Raw genomic sequence first — 15,958 nt, 5'->3', positions numbered from 1 at the left:
CCTGTTGGAGCAATGAAAAAAGGCTTCCCAGATTGGGGATTATACGCTGAGATATAAAGGATCAAAGGTGCAAAAAATGGGAAGAGAGGTAATAGGAGAAGGTATTTATAAGCAGGTAAGATAACTCAACTTGCAAAATTTAAAGGCTGAGAGAGAATGATGTTTTGAGAAAACATCAGAGGTCAGAATGGCTAGGAGAAGGGTATACAAAGGCAACAAATTTATGTAGTTTTAAGCAGTTGGTGAATTATGTCCTATTTTTTTTTCTCAAGAATGGTAATTTTCCAGGCTGGGGCAAGAAAAATAGGAAACCTCTTTCATTTATAAATAGTTGCTTTTTTAAAAATTTTATTTTAGAGTCTCGCTGTGTTGCCCAGGTGCCCAGGCTGGAGTGCAGTGGTGTGATCTCTGCTTACCTGCCTCACTGCAACCTCCACCTTCCAGACTCAAGCAATTCTCGTACCTCAGCCTCCCAAGTAGCCAGGACCACAGGTGTGCACCACCACACCCAGTTAGTTTTTGTATTTTTAGTAGAGGCGGGGTTTTACCACTTTGGCCAGGATGATCTCGAACTCCTGACTTCAAGTGATCTGCCTGCCTCAGCCTCCTAAAGTGCTGGGACTGATTACAGGTGTGAGCCGCTGCACTTAGCCTATCAGTAGTTGCTTTTATGTAACATGCCATTGATTTGTCTGGGGCTACAGAGATGATGTACACAGAAGTAAGAATTTTATAAAACTAGTGCTGCTTGGGCTAGCAAATGGTTTGTAATAATTTATTCAGTTTTCAAAAATTACCAAAAACTGAAAGAAGGCCATTTTACAGATGTTCCAAGGGCATTAAATATTATCAGTCAAGCTTACTTCATATTTCTTTGCAAAACAGCTTTTAACAACAGCTGTGATTCTTTTATCTGTTGCTTTCAGAGGAAACTTGTGTCTATTGCTGTATGTATAGTTTTAATTATAGGTATTCCATATATGAATTTTAATTATTTATTTACTTCCAATTTTAGCAAGAGAACACTGACTAGAAGCTTAAATAACTCTCACCCTCTTACTCACCCTCACAAAACTGATAGGAAAAGTTTTAAATGCTCTGTGGTGAAGGAAAAAAGTCGACATAAAAATATCTACAAAAATTACCGGAAGAAGAGAAATGATGAAAGTTAGTAGAGGATCAAAACATGTGAAGCATATTTTATTTAATTATTCAATATGTGTTCTGGAAATCATTAATAGTCAGTCTGCAGCTGTTTCTTACTGAATATAGTGTTAGAATGGGAAGACCACAGCTTTTATGGAAACTCAACAATTTTGGTTATGGTCACAAGTTTGCAAATTACTTTGGCTTCAACTATTTTGCTATTATTTTTTCCTCATAATAAATATTAGACATTAATGCTGGAACAGTGGCTTTTAAACTTTCATGTGAAGATGCAGCTGGGGTGCTTGTCAAAAATGCAGATTTTCAGACTTTTTCTTAAAAGAGTCCAATTCTGATTTTTAAAATGTGTCTCCAAGTGATTCTGATGCAGGTGTCTCCGAATTAAATTTTGAATAATGTTGGGCTGGCTCAAGGGCACCTAGTGCCTGGCATAGATATGTCCTCAAAGAAAGTAAAAACTTCTGAGATGTATCTACAATGACAATGCTGATGAATGCTGATGAATGCAAGCATTGTGAGGGGATGAATTTTGCCTGTTTTGTTCACAGCTAATATGTTTTGGTTTTGTCTTCCCACCCAAATCTCATCTGGAATTGTAACCTCATAATCCCCATGTATCATGGAAGGGACATAGTGGGAGGTAACTGAATCATGGGGGCGGTTACCCCCATGCTGTTCTCATGATACTGAGTGAGTTCTCATAAGATCTGGTAGTTTTATAAGGGGCTTCTCTGTTTACCTGACACTTCTTCCTGCCACCATGTGAAGGAGGACGTGTTTGCTTCCCCTTCTTCCACGACTGTAAGTTTCCTGAGGCTTCCCCAGCCATGCTGAACTGCAAGTCAATTAAGTCTCTTTTCTTTATAAATTACTCAGTCTCCGGTATATCTTCATAGCAGCATGAGAACAGGCTAATACAACAGCCATGTTCCCAGCACTGAGATTAGCACCCGGCACAGAGTCAATAACTATTTTTTATTTATTTTTATTTTTATTTATTATTATTATACTTTAGGTATATCTCCCAATGCTATCCCTCCCCCCTCCCCCCACCCCACAACAGTCCCCAGAGTGTGATGTTCCCCTTCCTGTGTCCATGTGTTCTCATTGTTCACTTCCCACCTATGAGTGAGAATATGCAGTGTTTGGTTTTTTGTTCTTGCGATAGTTTACTGAGAATGATGATTTCCAATTTCATCCATGTCCCTACAAAGGACATGAACTCATCATTTTTTATGGCTGCATAGTATTCCATGGTATATATGTGCCACATTTTCTTAATCCAGTCTATCATTGTTGGACATTTGGGTTGGTTCCAAGTCTTTGCTATTGTGAGTAATGCCGCAATAAACATACATGTGCATGTGTCTTTATAGCAGCATGATTTACAGTCCTTTGGGTATATACCCAGTAATGAGATGGCTGGGTCAAATGGTATTTCTAGTTCTAGATCCCTGAGGAATCACCACACTGACTTCCACAAAATCAATGTACAAAAATCACAAGCATTCTTATACACCAATAACAGACAAACAGAGAGCCAAATCATGAGTGAACTCCCATTCACAATTGCTTCAAAGAGAATAAAATACCTAGGAATCCAACTTACAAGGGGCGTGAAGGACCTCTTCAAGGAGAACTACAAACCACTGCTCAAGGAAATAAAAGAGGATACAAACAAATGGAAGAACATTCCATGCTCATGGGTAGGAAGAATCAATATCGTGAAAATGGCCATACTGCCCAAGGTAATTTACAGATTCAATGCCATCCCCATCAAGCTACCAATGACTTTCTTCACAGAATTGGAAAAAACTACTTTAAAGTTTATATGGAACCAAAAAAGAGCCCGCATCGCCAAGTCAATCCTAAGCCAAAAGAACAAAGCTGGAGGCATCACACTACCTGACTTCAAACTATACTACAAGGCTACAGTAATAAAAACAGTATGGTACTGGTACCAAAACAGAGATATAGATCAATGGAACAGAATAACTATTTGTTGAGTGGATGTGTGAAAGAATGATTTGAGCATGTCAGTACTTGCTTTCTGAAGTTCACACCGTTCACTAGATCTTCTATCCCACACTAACCATCAGAAGGCAAAGGACTTGTGTCAAGCATGCCCCAATTTGCTCACAAAAAGTGGCATTTTGGGCCTCATAATAATGACATTTGGCAAAGTTACCAGTCTTGAAAGTGTAATTTTTGAGTTTTATTTTCTGACCTACAAAACTTAAAAGTGTACCTGTAAGGGGCTGCAGTACCTTAGTGGATCACAACAAATCAGCATGCACATTCCAAATGTATAACCTATCACAGAAATATGACACCCATAATCCCCACAAAATATCCATGTGGTTCTTAATGATGCTGAACTGCAGAGTTCCTATTTTCTTTTTCAGACCCTATGAGCTTATAAAATATTCCTGCGTTAGTTGTCATGCTTTGAAACAAACTTGGTGTGATGATGTTTCAACTAGATTTAAAGGGAATGGACAGGCAGACCCACACAAACACATGATTTCTTTTAAGAAATATTGTATTATTTCTCTAGGGCACAAAAAAATATTTTGTGAAATCATAAAGTTACATAAAACTCATAGGAAGAAACAAATATAACTGCAAGTTTTATTCCTTCATAGAGATTCAGAAAAGATGGAAAATACATGGTATTAACCAAGGGAGCAGATCCTGTACTATTTTGAATGTGTCCTTCATTAGTAAGGACATTGGTGCTAATGCCCTTAGTAATTCATCCTGTAAATTAACACACTTAACATAAAAGTTTACAGTACTCTTAGCACCATGATGGAAAGTAATCCTTTTGAGACTGCTTCAGGCCTAAATATCATATAATCATAAAATTTTTATCAATAGTATATATTCAAATGTGTTCATGTTGTTATTAATTAATACTGGTTGGTTGAACACAGCTCTACTTATCCATATTTTAAATGATTTCTCCAGTACAATATTATTTCTATTTACATTTTTTCATTTTAAAGTAATAAATATTGTGACCTCTTAAAAGTAATTTGTTGAGTATTTTATTTATTTTATAAATTAATTAGAAGAAACAAAATTTGTGTGTGGCTAGATATTACTTGTTGATTACAATTTGTAATTTCTACTGCCATTTTAGTGTCCTAAAAGATATGACCTGTTGAATTTCTGCTTTCATAAAATTAATGATATTGTTAGACCTAAAACTTTGCTATTTATTTTTCCCCGTGTTATTGGAATACAGTGTGTATCTTCTGTTTACTGCTGAAAAATTCTATCCATTTGTCTCTCTCACTAGTAGTCAAACTTTTTAATAAAGTTATTTTTCATTCTTTGTGAAAAAAAGTAATAAATACTTACTTTACAAAATTTGGAAAATATTTTAAAAGTTGTCAAAATACACCCCGATCTAAAATCACACGAGAGCCATCATTATTTTTATATACTTACTTTCAGTCTTTCTGTATGTATTTGTACATAGTTGTGATCATAAGACATATGCAATTTCTTAGTCTACTTTTAAAGCTGGTTATTTCAAATAGTTTATAAACATCATTTTAATGGCTGAATAAAATTTTCAAGCATAATTCATATTTTAAAAATTACTGTAATTTCACATTTCTTTAAAGAAACTTGTATACAGATACTGGTGTTTTTAACCAATAAATGCACAGTGGCAAATCTGTCCATTTCTGAGAAAAGTGGCTGACCCTTGTTATACCAGAATTTTAGTCATTAATGCAACTCTCACTCTTTAGATACTCAGTCTCATTTAATATAATAATCTGTCATAATGGGTTGCCACCATATGTTGATATAGTTTGGATGTTTGTCCCTGCCCAAATCTCATGTTGAATTTTAATCCCCAATGCTGGAGGTGGGGCCTAGTGGGAGGTGTTTGGATCATGGGGGCAGACCCCCTTAAGGCTTGGTGCTGTCTTCGTGACAGTGAGCTCTTGCTCTGAGTTCACGCAAGATCTGGTCTTTTAAAGTGTGTGGCACCTCCCGTCCCCCATTCTCTCTTGCTCCTGCTTTCACCATGTGATGTGCAACCTCCTGCTTTGCCTTCTGCCATAATTATAAGTTTACAGAGGCTTCCCCAGAAGCAGATACTGGTACTATGCTTCCTGTGAAGCCTGCAGAACCATGAGCCAATTAAATTTCTTTTCTTTATAAATTACCCAGTCTCAGGTATTTCTTTATAGCAATGCAAGAACAGCCTAATACAGAAAATTGGTACCAAGGAGTGGGGTCTTGCTACAAAGATACCTGAAAATGTGGAAGCAACTTTGGAATTGGGTAGCAGACACATCAATAAATGGTGCTGGGATAACTGGCTAGCCATATGAAGAAGATTGAACCTGGACCACTTCCTTACAGCATATACACAAATCAACTCAAGATGGATTAAAGACTTAAATGTAAAACACAAAACTATAAAAACCTTGGAAGGTAACCTAGGCAACACCATTCTGGACATATGAACAGGCAAAGATTTCATAATGAAGATGCCAAAAGCAATGGCAACCAAAGCAAGAATTGATAAATGGGATACAATTAAACTAAAGAACTCTGCACAGCAAAGGAAACTACCAACAGAGTCACCAGACAACCCACAGAATAGGAGATAATTTCAATTTATGCAACTGACAAAGGTCTAATATCCAGCATCTATAAGGAACTTAAAACAAATTTACAATAAAAAAACAAACAACCCCATTAAAAAGTGGGCAAAGAACATGAACAGACACTTTTCAAAAGAAGACATACATATAGCCAATAAGCATATGAAAAAAGTTCAACAACATCACTGATCATTAGAGAAATGCAAATCAAAACCACAAGGAGATACCATCTCACACCAGTCAGAATGGCTATTATTAAAACATCAAAAAATGAGAGGTGCTGGCCAGGTTGAGGAGAAAAAGAAACATTACACACTATTGATGGGAGTGTAAATTAGTTTTAACCATTGTGGAAAACAGTGTGGTGATTCATCAGAGACCTGAAAGCAGAGCTACCATTCTACCCAGCAATCCCATTACTGGGTATATACCCAAAGGAATACAAATCATTCTATCATAAAGACACATGCATGTGTTCATTGCAGCACTATTAACAATGTTAAAGACATGGAATCAACCCTAAGTGCCCATAAATGATAGACTAATAAAGAAAATGTGGTACATATACACCATGGAATACTATGCAGCCATAAAAAGAATGGGATCATGTACTTTGCAGGAACATGAACGGAGCTAGAGACCATTATCCTTAGCAAAGTAATGCAGGAACAGAAAACCAAATAACACATGTTCTCACTTATAAGTGGGAGCAAGATGATGAGAACACATGTGCATACGTATAGAGGAAAACAACACACACGGGGAACAGTGATGAGAACACATATACACATAGAGGGAAACAGCACCCTTCAGGAGTATGGAGGGTGGGAGGAGGGAGGGGATCAGGAAAAATAACTATGGTTGCTGAGGTTAATACTTGGGTAACAAAATAGTCTGTACAACAACCCCCCATGACACGGGTTTACCTGTATAACAAACCTGCACATGTACCCTTAAACTTGAGGTTAAAAAATTACTTCTCAATTTAAAAGTCAAAGTTGTAAAAAGCAAAAAATGAAATAAAATAAAAGTGTGTATTATCTTACCCCTACTCACTCTCATTCCCCTACTCGCTCTCATTCCCGCTTTTCCATGTGACATGCAAGCTCCCACTTTGCCTACTGCCAGATTGTAAGCTCCCTGAGGCGTCATTAGAAGCTGAGCAGATGCCAAGCACCATGCTTCCTCTATACCCCACAGATTCAGGAGCCAATTAAATTTCTTTTCTTTGTAAATTACCCAGTCGTAGGTATTTCTTTATAGCAATGCAAGAATGGCCTAATACACATATGCTGTTAAAATGCTTGATGTTATAGAAGTTGAAGACATCTTTAATTGGAAGTTCATAAAAGGAATGTCATTTTCTGGTAATGTTAAGCCAGGCATTTAATCTTTCTATGACTCAATTTCTAATTTTTTACAAAAGGAAACAAATGCATTAATTAACATAAAGCAACCATGCAAATTAGCAGTGGTATTGTCTACCTGGAATAAATAAAGCTCAGTTGATACAATCACAATTCACGTATGCTTTAAAGAGTTTGGCTCACAATCCTACATCTGTATCCATGAAGAATGATATCATGGCTGGCAGTCTTCACATCTAGATCATAGTCCAAGATCTGATATGGAACGATGCTATTTATACAAACGCTTTAACCTTTTAACTTCTTTGGATCTCAGATATATCATGTGGAAACAAGGCAAGCAGTACTACCATGAGATAAAAACATATTAAGGCCCGGCACAGTGGTTCATGCCTGTAATCCCAACGTTTTGGGAGGCCGAGGCAGGCGGATCACTTAAGGTCAGGAGTTCATGACTAGCCAGGCCAACATGGTGAAACCCCGTCTCTACTAAAAATACAAAAATTAGCTGGGCATGGTGGCAGGCACCTGTAATCCCAGCTACTGGGGAGGCTGAGGCAGGAAAATCACTTGCACCCAGGAGGCAGAGGTTGCAGTGAGCCAAGATCGCGCCATTGCACTCCAGCCTGGGTGACAAGAATGAAACTCTGTCTCAAAAAACAAAACAAAACAAAACAAAAAACAAATGAAAATGCTTTTTTTTAAAAAAAAAATTAACACACTATAACTCTAGATATTCATGGGGTACAATTTGATGTTTTGATATGTACATATAATGATGAAATCAGTGTATTTAGTATCCATTACCTTAATGATAAATGCATTTATCATTTCTTTGTGAAGAAAATATTTTAAAAAGCCTATCTTCTGATATTTCATAATGTATAATATCTTACTGTTAACCATCTAGTGATGGTTAACTCTACTGTATAATAGAATACAAGAACATATTTTTCCTATCTAATTGTAATTTCTGCCTATTAACCAGCCTCTCCCCCTTCGTCTCCCTTCCCTCTCCAGTCTCTGGTAATCACTGATCTACTCTCTGGTATGTTTGATAACATCTTTTTTTTAGTTTCCACGTATGAGTGAGATCATGCAGTATTTGTCTTTCTGTATCTTGCTTATTTTACTTAACACAATAACCTCCTGATTCAACCATCACCTGGCCAAATGAAGGATTTCATTCTTTTTTATGGCTAGATAATATTACATTGTGTATATATACACCACATTTTCTTTAACCATTAATCCATTGTTGGACACAGGTTGATTCTATATCCTGACTATTATAAATAGTGCTACAATAAACATGGGAGTGTAGATATATCTTCAACATACTGATTATATTTCCTTTGGATATATATTAAGTAGTAGGATTGCTGGGTCATATGATAGTTCTAGTTTTAATTTTTTGAGGAATCTCCATACTGTTATCCATAATAGACATACAAATTTACAATACCACCAACAGTGTGTAAATGTTGCCTTTTCTCCATATCTTTGCCAACACTTTTCTTTTGTCTTTTTAATGATAGCCATTCTAACTGGAATGAGATAGTATCTCATTGTGGCATTGATTTGCATTCCCTTGATGATTAGTGATGTTGAACTTTTTTCATGTATTCATTGGCCATTGGTATGTCTTCTTTTAGAAATGTCTATTAATATCATTTGTCCATTTTTTAATGGGGTAATTTAGTTTTTTTGCTGTTGAGTTGTTTAAATTCCTTATATATTCTGGATATTAACCCACTGTCAGATGTATAGTTTGCAAATATTTTTCTCCCATTGTCTACATTGTCTCCTTACTCTGTTGTTTCCTTTGCTGTGCAAAAGCTTTTTCGTTTGATGTAATCTCATTTGTCTGTTTTTGTTTTTGCTGCCTGCACATTTGAGGTCTTGGTTTAAAAATTCTTGCCCAGGCCAATGCCATAAAGCATTTTGCCTTCTTGTAGTTTCCTCATTTCAGGTTTTACATTTAAGTCTTTAATATTCTCCTTAAAGTCTAGAATTTGTGTTGATTTTGTATATGGTGAGAGGTAGTGGTGTAGCTTCATTCTTCTGCATGTGGATATCCAATTTTCCCAGCAACATTTATTGAAGATACTATCTCTTCCCCAACTGTGTTCTTGGCACCTTTGTCAAAAATCAGTTAGACATAGCTGTGTGAACTATGTTTGGGCTCTTTATTGTGTTCCATTGGTTTATTTATCTGTTTTTATGCCAGCACCAGTTGTTTTGATGTTAATGGTTTGGATATGTGTCTCCACCCAAATCTCATGTTCAATTGTAATGCCCAGTGTTGGAGGTGGAGGCTGGTGGGAGGTGACTGGGTTGTGTGGGTGGTTTCTCATTAATGGTTTAGCACCAGCCCCTTGGTGCTGTTCTCATGATAGTGAGTGGGTTCTCATAAGATCTGGTTGTTTAAATGTGTGTAGCACTGCCCCTCCCTCTCTCTTCCTCCTGCACCAGCCATGTGAAGTGCTGGTTCCCCCTTTCCCTTCTACCATGATTGTAAGTTTCCTGAGGCCTCCCCAGAAGCCAAGCAAATGCCAGCATCATGCTTCTTTGTAATTGGCTTGCAGCCTGCAGAACTGTGAGCCAATTAAACCTTTTTTCTTTATAAATTACCCCGTATCAGATATTTCTTGATAGCAATGAGAGAAGGGCCTAATACATTTGCTTACTATAGCTTTGTACTATATTTTGAAGTCAGACAGTGGGATGACTCCAGCTTTGTTCTTTTTTCTCACGATTGCTTTGGCTATTTATTTGGTGTCTTTAGTTCCATTAAAAAAATTAAGATTTTTTTCCATTTCTCTGAAGAGTTTCATTGGTATTTTGATAAGAATTATATTGAATCTGTACTTTCCTTTAGGTAGTATGGACATTTTAACAATATTATTTCTTCCAACCTATGAACATGGGGTTTCTTTCTACTTAATTGTGCCTTCAATTTCTTTCATTAATGGTTTATAGTTTTTAGTGTTGATATCTTTTATTTCGTTGGTTAAGTTTATTCCTAGATACCTTACTTTTATGCAGCTATTGTAAATAAATTTTTTTTACTTGATAGTGTAATATTAGTGTTTAGATATGCTACTGATTTTTGTGTGTTGATTTTGTATCCAGCAAATAACCATATATTTGTTGTTTAGTCCCTTTTGGTGGGGATAAGTACCAGGAAACTGGAGTCAGCCATCTTGCTCCACTTGGAGTTTTAGGAAGATTTTTCTGCGTTCTAAAGTACTATTATTTATATCAAAAGTCATTACATGTTTTGTCATTGGTAAACACGGAATACTTGTAAATTTTTTTTTTTGCTTGGAAAGATATATTTATAGAAGAAACACTGCTTAAACCCTTTAAGAATAGCAATCTAAGGCCACCCACAAATCATTACAATCAATCTCTAGACACCCTAGATTGAACAACTTAATAAAAAGAAGACAGCAATGTAAAGCTGAAGTTTGCCACTCTGAAGTTTAATATTCACTTTTTCCTGAATATAAAGTAATACTTACTTTCATATGCAGTTAGTAAAAGTATACAATTGATCCAACTACTTTGGAAAATAGTTCGGAAGTATCCAATATAGCTGAATATGTATATATATACATATTCAGCTATATTGATAATATATATATATAATTATATATATTATTATATTATATATATAATATATTATATATATTATTATATTATATATATAATATATTATATATATTATTATATTATATAATATATATATTATATATATTATATATATTATTATATTATATATAATATATATAGATAATATATATATTATTATATATATATTATTATATTATATATATTATATATATATTATATATATATATGTGTATATATATATCCTATGGGTATGATTTCTACTCCTTGGTATGTCAAATGAATGTGCATATGTTCACCAAAAGACATGTCCAACAATTTTCATAGTAGTGATAGTATGCAATAGCCCCAATAGTAGCAATAACCCTGAATTAGAAATGGCCCAAATATCAACCAGTAGAATGAAGGAATATATCATGAGAATGAGCAAACCATCGCTCCATGCAACAACACAGATGACTCTGGCAAACATAATTTTGAGTGAAAGAAGCCAGATACGAAATAGCACTTACTATATATAAATTCATATATTTCAGTTCAAATAGCTTAGATTAATTTGGCCTGTCTTAAAACTCTGGTCCCTTAGTGGGCTTTTAAAAATCCCTTTGTCTCATGGTCTGCTTCTTTTTCCTAGTAAATTCAATATTATGTCTTGTAATCAAAACCTACTCTGGAGGGTTATTGCCTTTCTATTTCAAATGATGAACTCAAACTACTTCTATTAGACAAGTTGTGACAATGATCAAAGGAAAGAAATAGTTTGGAGAGATAACTAGCTAGCTCTTTATGGGTAAGGCAATCACTAGGCTTTTATCCACACAAAAAAATTTGTCTGTTGTAATTAAGGATTTATTTTTTTGAATAGATACACTGAAATGCTAGCAATGCGCTATGGTTAGAAGATAGCATTAACAACAGATCGATGTGTTAAGTAAGGCCATAACATACTTCCATACTCTTATAGAAGACAGAATGTAGAACGAGTACCAGATACATTATTAATGTCTCTTTAGAAGTGGCTCCCTTTCCTCTGGCTTGCTCCTCCTTTCCACCATCTCCTGTGTTCTGATTGAGGGAAATCTTCAAGTTCACCCATATGGGATTTTGACTCTGCCCTATTTTCTGAGGCTTGGCCCTTCCAGTCCCACTGAGCACTCACTAAAGCAGCTATTAAGGTGAAGACCATGGATTCTCTGTCTTTGGAAAGTGGAAATTTGAGACTTGATCAAATAGCCTAGGAGCTCCCTACACATTTAATAACAGAAACTGTCTGGATAATTTTTGCTTAGAAACAATTGCAAAGGAAAGGCTTTGAGGATCTTGAATTTATATTCTCATTTATCTTTTGATATTATGTAATTAATTCCTACAACAATAATAAAAATGAAAATCCTTTAAAAAGAGATTGATTTTGATACCTTATTTTAAAATAATTTCCTAAAACATAATCAAATTGGAATATTCTATTTCTTTGTTAGCTACAAGCAACATTTCCAAAAAGCGAGCTTTCAGTTTTCCAGTTTGAAAACAAAAATTATGAACAAAAGGTCATGACTCTCACTTTGGAGAATAAATGTTTGAGTGATTGAGAATAAATGTTCCACCAAATGAAACAGATACCAAATAGTCACAATTTATTTTAAATACATAATCACTGCATATGCACACTTGTGGGTTTCAAAGTACTCTGAAGATCCCCATCTCCTCAGTAGATACTGACTGCTAGTTTGGCTATGTGAAAACCATATTATTATAGAATTTTTTGGTGCCAATTTTAAATACAGTTTTTTAAGACATTACCTTTTCCACTTATAATACAGTACTTATAAAGTGCAATGTTATGTACTTCCCCTGTGCACATGTTCCATATTCAAGTATTGAGATTGGCCATTAGTTAACTACAGCAGCTCAACTTTAAGATGGCCACAGAATTTGTTACAAATTTGAGTCCTTCAATGTTTTTAACTGTGTGGAACAATGCTACATCTATACTTGAGCTGACTTAGTCAGCCTCTTCAATGGGGGCCCTGGGGAAGCTCCAGCAGAGAGAGGGAGCTCCACCATCAGGGAATCCCCCAGGCATTCCTCCTGGTGTGCCTCCTGTACTCTGGTACAGCTTGGTAATTATGTGGTTGCAGACTTTCTCCAGATTTTGATGTTGAAATTCTTCCGTCTTCTGCATCTGATTCTTATCCAGCCAGTTGATAATTTTAATACCCTTATCAAGAATCTTCTGTTTGTCTTCAACGTTAATCTTGCCTTGAAGTTTCTCATCTTCAACAGCTGCTTTCATATCGAATGCATAGCATTCAACTAAATTCTTGGATGACATCTTGTCCTTCTGCTTCTCATCTTCAGCTCTGTATTTCTCAGCTTCCTGGACCATACATTCAATGTCTTCCTTGCTCAAATGGCCCTTGTCATTAGTGATAATAACTTTGTTCTCCTTTACTTACTCTGGGCCACAAGAGAGACATTGAGGATGCCATTGTCATCAATATCAAAAGTGACTTAAATCAAAGGAACACCATGGGATGCAGGAGGAATGACTGTGAGTTCAAACTTGCCAAGCAGGTTGTTGTCCTTGGTCATGGCACTCTCTCCTTGATAAATCTAAATAAGCACACCACGCTGGTTGTCAAAGTAGGTAATGAGGTCTATGTCTGCTTGGTAGGAATGGTGGGATTATGCTTAATGAGGACATTCATGACTCTACCAGCAGTTTCAATACCAAGAAAAAGAGGAGCTGACATCCAAGAGCAGCAAATCTTGAACATTTTCAGATTTGCTTCCAGATAGGACGGCTGCCTGGACAGTTGTACCATAAACAATAGCCTCATCAGGCTTGATACTCATTCAGCTCATTTTCATTAAAGAAGTCTTGGAGAAGCTACTAAATCTTGGAGATACAAATAGAATCATGAACCAGGACAATATCATGGATCTGTGACTTGTCTAGTTTGGCATTTCTAAGGGCTTTCTCTATGGAGTCTAGAGTGCCATGGAACAGGTAAGCATTCAATTCTTCAAATAAGGCATGGAAAATGGAGGTATTGAAGTCAATTCCTGCAAAGAGAAAATAGATCTCAATACTGGCCTGGGTGCTGGAAGAGAGAGTATGCTTAGCACATTCACAAGAAGTATGGAGGCATCAGACAGCTCTGTTGTTCTCACTGATGTCCTTCTTGTGCTTGTGCTTGTGCGTAAACTCAGTAATAAAATGGTTGACCATTCAGTTATCAAAGTCTTCTCAACCCAAGTGGGTGGCTATGGCTGTAGACCTAACGCCAGAGATTCCATTCTAAACAATGAAGACTGACACATCAAAAGTGCCATCTCCCAGGTCAAAGATCAGCATATTTCTTTCAGCTCCAACCTTTTTGTCTACAAGCAGTAGCAGCAGCAGTTGGCTTACTGATAATTCTAAGTACATTGAGACTAACAATTGTTCCAGCATCTTTGGTAGCCTGATGCTGAGAGTCATTAAAGTAAGCTGGCACTGTGACCACAGCATTGGTAACAGTCTTTCCAAGGTAGGTTTATGCAATTTCCTTCATCTTTAACAGAACCATAAAAAAACACTTCCTCTGGATAGAAGCTTTTTGTCTCTCCCTTGTATTCTACTGGGACCTTGGGCTCATTCACCACTATGAAGCGCTGATGCTTCATATTAGACTGGACAACAGTATCCTCAAATCTCCATCTAGTCAGATATTTGGCATCAAAAACCATGTTGTTAGGGGTTCATTGCAATTTGATTCTTTGTGGCATCACTGATCAATCATTCAGTACCAGTGAAGATGACATAGCTTGGAGTGGTTCCGCTTCCCTGATCATTGGCAATTATCTCTACTTGTTCATGCTGGAAAATACCCACACAACAGTTGGTAGTGCTAAGATCAATACCAACTGCAGGTCCTTTAGACATGTTTGCTTGCATATAGTCATGGCATGGATTGTGAAGACACAGGAATCCCAAAAGCTGTCACAACATTCCATGAGCCATTATAGGCATTTTTTAAAAAATGCTTCAAAATTCCATCAGTGTACTTGACTTGATAGTCAAATTTAGCTGTAGTAGGAAGTAGTTCTACTTTTGAGGTAAGATCTATTATTCGAGGTAAGCTATTGTTAACAAAATAATTGGCTGAAAATTTGTTTTATAATCATACTACTAAGCAATCTAATATTGTAGAAGGCTTAAAAATATTTGCTTTTGTTTCCAATTTCTCCACAATAATCAATACCTATTATAATGGCACCTGTAATGATTATTATTAATATTCTTCACCATATTTTAAAGGTAGAATATTCAGAGTGGAACTGTGTGGTTTTGATTTCATGTTGTAAAATCCCAAGAGGGCAGCCACATGTTCTCATTAGCAGCACAGAAGAAAAGAACTTTAACTTAAAATAAAGCAGCTCCTATTCTCAAAAAATTGCTTTTGTTCGATCTTCTAACAAAGTGTTGCTCTCCTTTTTTATGAGTGACAAAGATGTAAAGTTATCATACATACTCTAATCTGGAGCTCACATAGACTTCATATCCAGCTAAAGTGTGACAGAGCCCACACTGCTTGCTCTGAACTTCTGAACTTCATATGATGGGAAAAATAATCACCTGCTGTAATTTCTACTTCTCTCTTCAAGGTTCATTCCAATGTGTCTTGCTCAACGGATCTCCTTGGGCCAATCAATTTCTACCCTTGGCTGAATTGATGTTTTAGATGATGCTTCAGTCAATGATGGACTGCATATATGGTCAGTGGTCTGGTAAAATTATGATGGAGCTGAAACATTTTTATTGCCTAGTGATATAATTGCTGTAATGTTGTAGGGCAACAAATTAACTTTTCTACGTTTAGATACTTTCCATTGTCTTACCGTTGCCTAGAGTATTCAGTACAGTAACTTGCTATACAGGTGTATAGCCCTAGGAGCAATAGGCTATACCGTATAGCCTATGTGTGTAGTAGGTTATACCATCTATATTTGCATAAATACACTCTATGATAACCACACAATGATGAATTCACCAAAAATGCATTTCTCAGAACATATTCTCAGAATGATGCATTCACTTAAGGGACACATGACTATATTATTTTTAATAGTCTCATCATTGCTCTACTTTAACAAAAGGGATTTGGGTCCAAC

The 15,958-nt window shown here is 36.1% G+C and overlaps 1 protein-coding gene and 1 pseudogene across 6 annotated transcripts in view; both read right to left on the bottom strand.

The window, feature by feature from the left end:
• CHSY3 (chondroitin sulfate synthase 3) overlaps positions 1-15,958 on the bottom strand; it is a 297,300-nt gene that overhangs the window by 41,175 nt on the left and 240,167 nt on the right. The gene's annotated exons all lie outside the window — the stretch shown is intronic.
• LOC129037094 (heat shock cognate 71 kDa protein-like) lies at positions 12,804-14,729 on the bottom strand (annotated as a pseudogene).

Source organism: Pongo pygmaeus, chromosome 4 (genome assembly GCF_028885625.2).
Source record: "Pongo pygmaeus isolate AG05252 chromosome 4, NHGRI_mPonPyg2-v2.0_pri, whole genome shotgun sequence".
Lineage (NCBI taxonomy): Eukaryota > Metazoa > Chordata > Mammalia > Primates > Hominidae > Pongo > Pongo pygmaeus.
This window is presented reverse-complemented; position numbering and strand designations above follow the sequence as displayed.